At 40.0% G+C, this 7,476-nt stretch overlaps 1 non-coding gene across 1 annotated transcript; it reads left to right on the top strand.

The window, feature by feature from the left end:
- Positions 1–1,457: 1,457 nt before the first annotated feature.
- Positions 1,458–1,621, top strand: LOC136401719 (U1 spliceosomal RNA). The gene has a single exon (XR_010750725.1). It is a non-coding gene; the product is annotated as a U1 spliceosomal RNA (small nuclear RNA).
- The last annotated feature ends 5,855 nt before the right edge of the window (positions 1,622–7,476 follow it).

Genomic DNA, 7,476 nt, shown 5'->3' with positions numbered 1-7,476 from the left:
ACCTCCCCTGAGAAGCCTTTCTGAGGTGCCACAGCTTACCCTTAACAAAGAAGAGGTCACACTTATAGCACAGATTGCCATGTGTTCAACAATCTCATTTCCCTTTTGTCCTGAACATACAACTCGACTACATTTCACAGCCTCTCTTGGAGTTAGTTTGGTCCTTGTGACTAAGTTCCGGCCAATGGAAGGAGGGCTAAAGTGATGGAGACCATTCTAGCTCTGGCCTTGACCTCCCATCAAGAGCATCCTACATGTTCCCTTTCTTTCCCCATCTGTAGAAGCTCTGAATAGAAGAACATAGAACAGGGACAGAACTCAGTGCCCTGAGGCAAAGGCCACAGAGGCTTTACTGACAGAAGTACTGAACACAGTACTGTGTTGAACACAGCACAACAGGGATAGAATTAGCAATTCTGATTAATCAATAGGTGGAGACATTTGAGCTACTACTCCCTTGCCCTTTTGTCTGCTCTGAAGAAATTCCCCTTCCTGACTTCCTCATTCTCTTCTCTGCTTCCTGACTTCCTCATTCTCATCCCTGCTTCTATTTGTGTGGATCAATAAATACCCGTAGGGACTGGGGGTTGGGGCCATCTCATCAAACCTGTAGTACAGGATTGTGAGGTGGTCTCCCCTAGGTCCCTCGGTGTACTCCATGTGGTCTCCGAGTAGACACTGTCTCCGCAACGCACATCTTCCAGCTGAATGGCAAGAATGCTGAGGACCTATAGGAGGTCAGAGCCACAAGCCTAGGTCTCTGAGTCACTGCATGGATGACAGAAGCTAAAGAAAGCCACTTGACCAGAAACCCCCTTGACCGGAAACCCCATATTATATTAAACCACTGACATTTTAGGGTTGTTTATTACAACAGTTGAACTATCCTGACTCAACCAATACTCAAATGGAATTAACTATCATATGTCTACCTTCCCCACTAGAGACTGTTAAATGCATGAGAACAGGAACTTGCCTATCTCACACAACACCATATTCTAAGAATTCAGCACTATGCCCTACATATAGTATTAACTCAATAACTATTTGTTGGTTGGATAAATAAATGAATGAATACAACCTCAATGGATGAGGTAGGCTACTCTTATCAGTGTGAGGACACTGCAGCAACCCAGAGTTCACCCAGGGGCAGGGTGGCAGGCTAAGTTTAAAGTTTGGGGTTGTGCAGATTCCACTCCAGGAAGCTGGAGCTCAAGCAAAGCCAGACCAATGTTATCAATCAATGTAGGAGCTGAGGGGCAGAGAGTATCCATTAGAGGTTAGGAGTGGTAGTAACAGGAAGAGTATGGATGATGAGATAAAGCAAGCACTGGACAAGGAGTCAGGAATCCCAGATTCTGGGACCAGTTTTTCCAAACTCTGACTCACTGCATGACCATGGTAAATAACCTCTTCTCTCAGAGCCTCAGTTTCCCCTGCTATAAAAATAAAAGTGGATACTTACCTGGCAGGGGAGATACCATGATCACGAAGGTGGTTTTCCCAGGGCGAGGCTTATCCATTGCACTCCAGATGTGCTGACCCCTGCGATTTCCCCAAATGTGGGAAACTCGACTGAATAATTTGTGGTAGTGGAGGACTGAGTTTGTGCTCTCCCCTGAAAAAAATAAATAAATAAAAGTGGAGGTGAACTGTAAGGCTTTTAAATAATTCCTAGTAGCAGAATCTGGGGAAGCCTTTAAAGCAACCCTAACATTTACATTATCCACCCATACCCTGGGTCTATGTGCCTCATCCACCACAGTCTCTGAGTGACCCATCTATAGACTGGGCTTGAAAAGCTGGCCCCTGGACATAATAATAATAACTAACAGGTTTGGGCCAGGTATTTTTCTAAACACTTTACATATATAACACATTTAGTCCATTATAGTTAGTTGATAGAGTAAGTATTGTTATTTACAAATGAAAAAATCAAGGCATAAAGAAATAAGAGTCACTTGTCCAATATCACACAACTAGTAAGTAGCAAAGCTGGGGCTCACATCCAGACTATCTGACCACCTGTTCTCAAAGACACCTCTGATGTATAAAAATATGGCTGCAATATAAAGAAGAGGACTCTGACATTTAATATCATTAATAATAGCCTGACCAGATGGTGGCGCAGTGGATAGAGCATCAAACTGGGACGCAGAGGACCCAGGTTCGAAACCTCAAGGTCACTGGCTTGAGCACGGGCTCATCTGGCTTGAGCATGGGCTCATGAGCTTGAACGAGGGGTCGCTGGCTTGAGTGTGGGATCATAGACATGACCCCATGGGCACTGGCTTGAGCTCAAAGGTTGCTGGCTTAAAGCTCAAGGTCGCTGGCTTGAGCCCAAAGTTGCTGGTTTGAGCAAAGGGTCACTCACTCTGCTGTAGTCCCCTGGTCAAGGCATATGAGAAAGCAATCAATAAATAACTAAGGAGCTACAATGAAGAATTGACGCTTCTCATCTCTCTCTTCCTGTCTGTCCCTCTCTGTCTCTCTGACTCTCTCTCTGTCTCTGTCAAAATAATTAATAATAATAATAGCACTTACTATGTACCAGGTGTTTTTATAATTAGCACTTGACAAATACTTATTGATTCCATCCTTAAGCAATTCTATGAAGGAGACATTATCATCCCCATTTTACAGGTGAGAAAACTGGGGCACATAGAGGTTAAGTAACTACTCAAGGTCACACAGATTTTAAGGGTGGAATCAGGATTTGAACCAAGGCAACTGGCTATGGAGTCTGTTGAAAATCTCAAAGAATCGACAAAAAAACCTCTTGGAGCTGGTATATCAAGGGATTATAGCAAGGTTTCAGGATACAAAGTTAATATACAAAATTCAATTGCTCTCTTATATACCAGCTATGAACATGTTTGACATGAAATACTACCTTTCAAGTATAACATGTGCTGACCATTTACCACATGCCAGCCCTGTGCTGGATGCTCCAGATGCACCAACTCATTTAACTTTCTCAAAAACTTATATGGGCAGAAAAAGAAGTTGACAAAATCCAACATCCATTCATAATAAGAAACAAAACAAACAAACAAACAATGTTTTTAAACAAAAATCTCAGCAAACTAGAATTAGAAGGAAACCTCCTCAAATTGAAAAAGAACTACAAAAACACCTATGTCCAGCATCATACTTGATGGTGAGAATGGCCCTGGCTGGCTGGTTCAGTGATAGAGTGTCAGCCTGCTGTGTGAATGTCCTGGGCTCGAGTCCCAGTCAGGGCACACAGGAGAAGAGCCCATCTGCTTCTCCACTCTTCCCCTTCTCGCTTCTCTCTCTCTTCCCCTCCTGCAGCCATGGCTCAATTGGAGCAAGTTGGCCCTGGGCACTGAGGATGGCTCCATGGCCTCTGCCTCGGGTGCTTAGAGGGGCTTGGTTGGGTGCTTAGAGGGGCTTGGTTGCTGAGCAACAGAGCAACACTCCAGATGGGCAGAGCATCGCCCCCTAGTGGGCTTGCTGGATGGATGCTGGTCAGGGTGCATGTGGGAGTCTGTCTCTGCCTCCCCTCTTCTCACTGAATTTTTTTTTAAATGGTGAGAACCTAGTGTGTTCCCTCTCACAAATCCTATTCAATATTGAACATCATATTAAAAGTCCTAACTAGTGCAAAAAGATAAGAAATAAAATAAAAGACATATATTGGGAAAGAAGAAATAAAACTTTCTTTGCACATGATATGATTATGTTGACAATCTCAAAGAATCAACAATAACAAAAAAAAACTCCTGGAGGCCTGACCTGTGGTGGCGCACTGGATAAAGCGCTGACCTGGAATGCTGAGGTTGCCAGTTTGAAACCCTGGGCTTGTCTGGTCAAGTCACATATGGGAGTTGATGCTTCCTGCTCCTCCCCCCTTCTCTCTCTCTCTCTCTCTCTCTCTTTGTCTCTCCTCTCTAATATATATATATATATATATTAAATTTAATATATAATATTTTTAAAATTCCTGAAACTATTATATCAAAAGATTATAGAAAGATTTCAGGATTCAGGGTTAATATACAAAAGTCAATTACTCTCCTATACACCGAACAATTGGAATTTTAAATTAAAAATGCAATACTATTTACATTAGCACCAAAAAATGAAATGCTTAGGTATAACTCTAATAAAACATATACAAGATTTATATGAGGAAAACTACAAAACTCTGATAAAATAAATCAAAGATCTAAATAAATAAAGAGATAGTCCATGTTCATGAATAGGAACATTTAATATTGTTAACATGTCAATTTTTTCCAATTTCTCCTATAAATTCAACACAATAACAATTAAAATCTAAGCAAGTTACTTGTATCAACAAACTGATTCTAAAATTTATATGGAAAGGCAAAAGATCCAGAATAGCCAACACAATACTGAATAAAAAGAACAAAGTCAGAGGACTGACTTCCAAGAGTTAGTATAAAGCTACAGTAAACAAGACTGTGATATTGAAAAATAAGCAAAAGATCAGTGGAACAGAGCAGAAAACTAAAAAAGGGACTTTGACAAACAAGCATAGGCAATTCAATGGAGAATGGATAGCTTGTTTTGGGGGGGGTTTATCTTATTTTTATTAATTTTAATGCAGTGACATTGATAAATCAGGGTACATATGTTCAGAGAAAACATCTCCAGATTATTTTGACATTTGATTATGTTGCATACCCATCACCCAAAGTCAAATTGTCTTCCGTCACCTTCTATCTGGTTTTCTTTGTGCCCCTCCCCTCTCTCCCATTCCCTCTCTCTCCTTCTTTGCCCCCTCCCCACCCCCACCCTCTGTTACCATCACATTCTTGTCCGTGTCTCTGAGTCCCATTTTTATGTCCCATCTATGTATGGATTCATATTTGACAATATGTCTGATAAGGGGTTAATAACCAAAATTTATAAAGAACTTGTAAATCTCAACACCAGGAAGACAAACAATCCAATCAAAAAATGGGCCAAAGAAATGAAGAGACACTTCTCCAAAGAGGACATACAGATGGCCAATAGGCATATGAAAAAATCCTCAACATCACTAATCATTCGAGAAATGCAAATTAAAACCACAATGAGATATCACCTCACACCAGTCAGAATGGCGCTCATCAACAAAACAACACAGAATAAGTGCTGGCAAGGATGTGGAGAAAAGGGAACCCTCCTGCACTGCTGGTGGGAATGCAGACTGGTGTAGCCACTGTGGAAAACAGTATGGAGATTCCTCAAAAAACTGAAAATCGAACTGCCTTTTGACCGAGCTATCCCACTTTTAGGAATATACCCTAAGAACACCATAGAACTGTTCCAAAAGGAGAAATGCACCCCCATGTTTATAGCAGCATTGTTCACAATAGCGAAGTCTAGAAACAGCCCAAGTGTCCTTCAGTGGACAAGTGGATTAAAAAGCTTTGGTACATATATACTATGGAATATTACTCAGCCATAAGAAATGATGACATCGGATCCTTTACAATAACATGGATGGACCTTGATAACATTATACGGAGTGAAATAAGTAAATCAGAAAAAACTAAGAACTATATGAATGGATAGCTTGTTTTTTTAAAACAAATGGTGCTAGAACCTGACCAGGTGATGGCACAGTGGATAGAGCGTTGGCCTGGTATGCTGAGGATCCAGGTTCAAAACCTCGAGGTTGCAGCTTGAGCGTGGGGTTGCCAGCTTGAGTGTGGGGTCATAAACATGAGCCCAAAAGGTCACTGGCTTGAAGCTTAAGGTTACTGGCTTGAGCCCAAGGTCATTGGTTTGAGCAAGGGGTCACTCTCTCTGCTGTAGCCCCACAGTCAAGGCACCTATGAGAAGCAATCAATGAACAACTAAGGAGCTGCAACAAAGAACTGATGCTTCTCATCTCTCTCCCTTCCTGTCTGTCTATCCCTGTCTGTACCTCTCTCTCTCTCTTTCTTTCTCTCTCTCTCTCACTAAAAATAAAAAATAACAAAATAGTACTGGGACAACTAGACGTATACATGCAAAAAGAAAAAGAAAAAGAAGAATCTAGACATAGACCTTACATATTCAAAAAATTAACTCAAAATGGATCATAGACCTAAATGTGAAATGCAAAACTAAAATACTTCTAGAAGATAATATGGAGGAAAATCTAGGTGATCCTGGGTTTGTCAATCAGTTTTTAGATACAATACCAAAAGCATGACACCTTAATGAAAAACATAATAGGCTTGACTTCATTAATATTAAAAACGTCTGTGAAAGACACTGTTAAGAAAATTAAAAGCCAAGTCACAGATGGGGAAAAAATATTTGCAAACACATTTGATAAACTACTTGTATCCAAAACATACAAAAACTCTTAAAAAAATAATAAGAAAACAAAAAATCCAATTTAAAAGATGAGCAAAAGATCTGAGCAGACACCTCATCAAGGCCGATATACAGATGGTAAATATGCATCTGAAAAGACATTCAGTGTGTGTCATTAGGGAACTGTAAGTTAAAACAACAAGATACCACTACACACCTGTTATAAGTGCTAAAATACAAAAATCAGACGACACAAAATTCTGGTGAGGATGTGAAGCAAAAGGAACTCTCATTCATTGCTGGTGGCAATGTAAAATGGTGCAGCCACTTTGGAAGACAGTGTGGCAGTTCTTAGAAAGCTAAACATAGCCTATCATACAATCCAGCAATCATACTCCTGGGTATTTACCCAAATGAGTTACAAACTTCTGCCCACAAAAAAACCTGCACACAGATGTTTATAGCAGCTTTATTCATAACTGCCCGAAACTAGACGCAACCAAGAACTCATTCAAAAGGTGAATAAACGAAATTTGCTACATCCATATAATGAAATGTTATTTAACAATAAAGAGAAATGAACATCAAGAGACAAGGAAAAACCTTAAATGCATATTGCTAAGTGAAGGAAGCCAGTCTAAACTGACTAAGAAGTTCTGGAAAAAGGTGAAATGATCAAGACAGTAAGATGATCAGTGGTTACCAGGGGGTTTTTATGGCTGGAGAAAGAGAGGAGGAAGGGTATATGTATGGGTGAAGGGGTGAAGCATGGGGAATTTTAAAACAATGAAGCTATTCTGTGTGATATGCTAATGGTAGATACATGACATCATGCACCTGTCAAAACCCAAAGAGCTGTCAACACAAAGAGTGAACCCTAATGCAAACTATTCACATTATTTAATAATAGCATTTCAATAATATATCAATTATAACAAATGTACCACACTAAAGCAAGATGTTAATTTTTAAAAAAGGGAGCTGTGTGTGTTGCGTGTGTTTGTGTGTGTGACTGTGTATGGGAACTCTATACTATTGCTCAGTTTTTCTGTAAACCAACAACTGTTCTAAAGTCTATTAATTTAAAAGAAATGCCCTATGTGGACAGATTATTGTTACTTCTATTTTATAGAGATTATAATCACCCTCATTTTAAGGAGGGATATTATATTTACCCTTTTACAGAAGAGGACA

Source organism: Saccopteryx leptura, chromosome 3 (genome assembly GCF_036850995.1).
Source record: "Saccopteryx leptura isolate mSacLep1 chromosome 3, mSacLep1_pri_phased_curated, whole genome shotgun sequence".
In the NCBI taxonomy this organism is placed as follows: Eukaryota; Metazoa; Chordata; class Mammalia; order Chiroptera; family Emballonuridae; genus Saccopteryx; species Saccopteryx leptura.
This window is presented reverse-complemented; position numbering and strand designations above follow the sequence as displayed.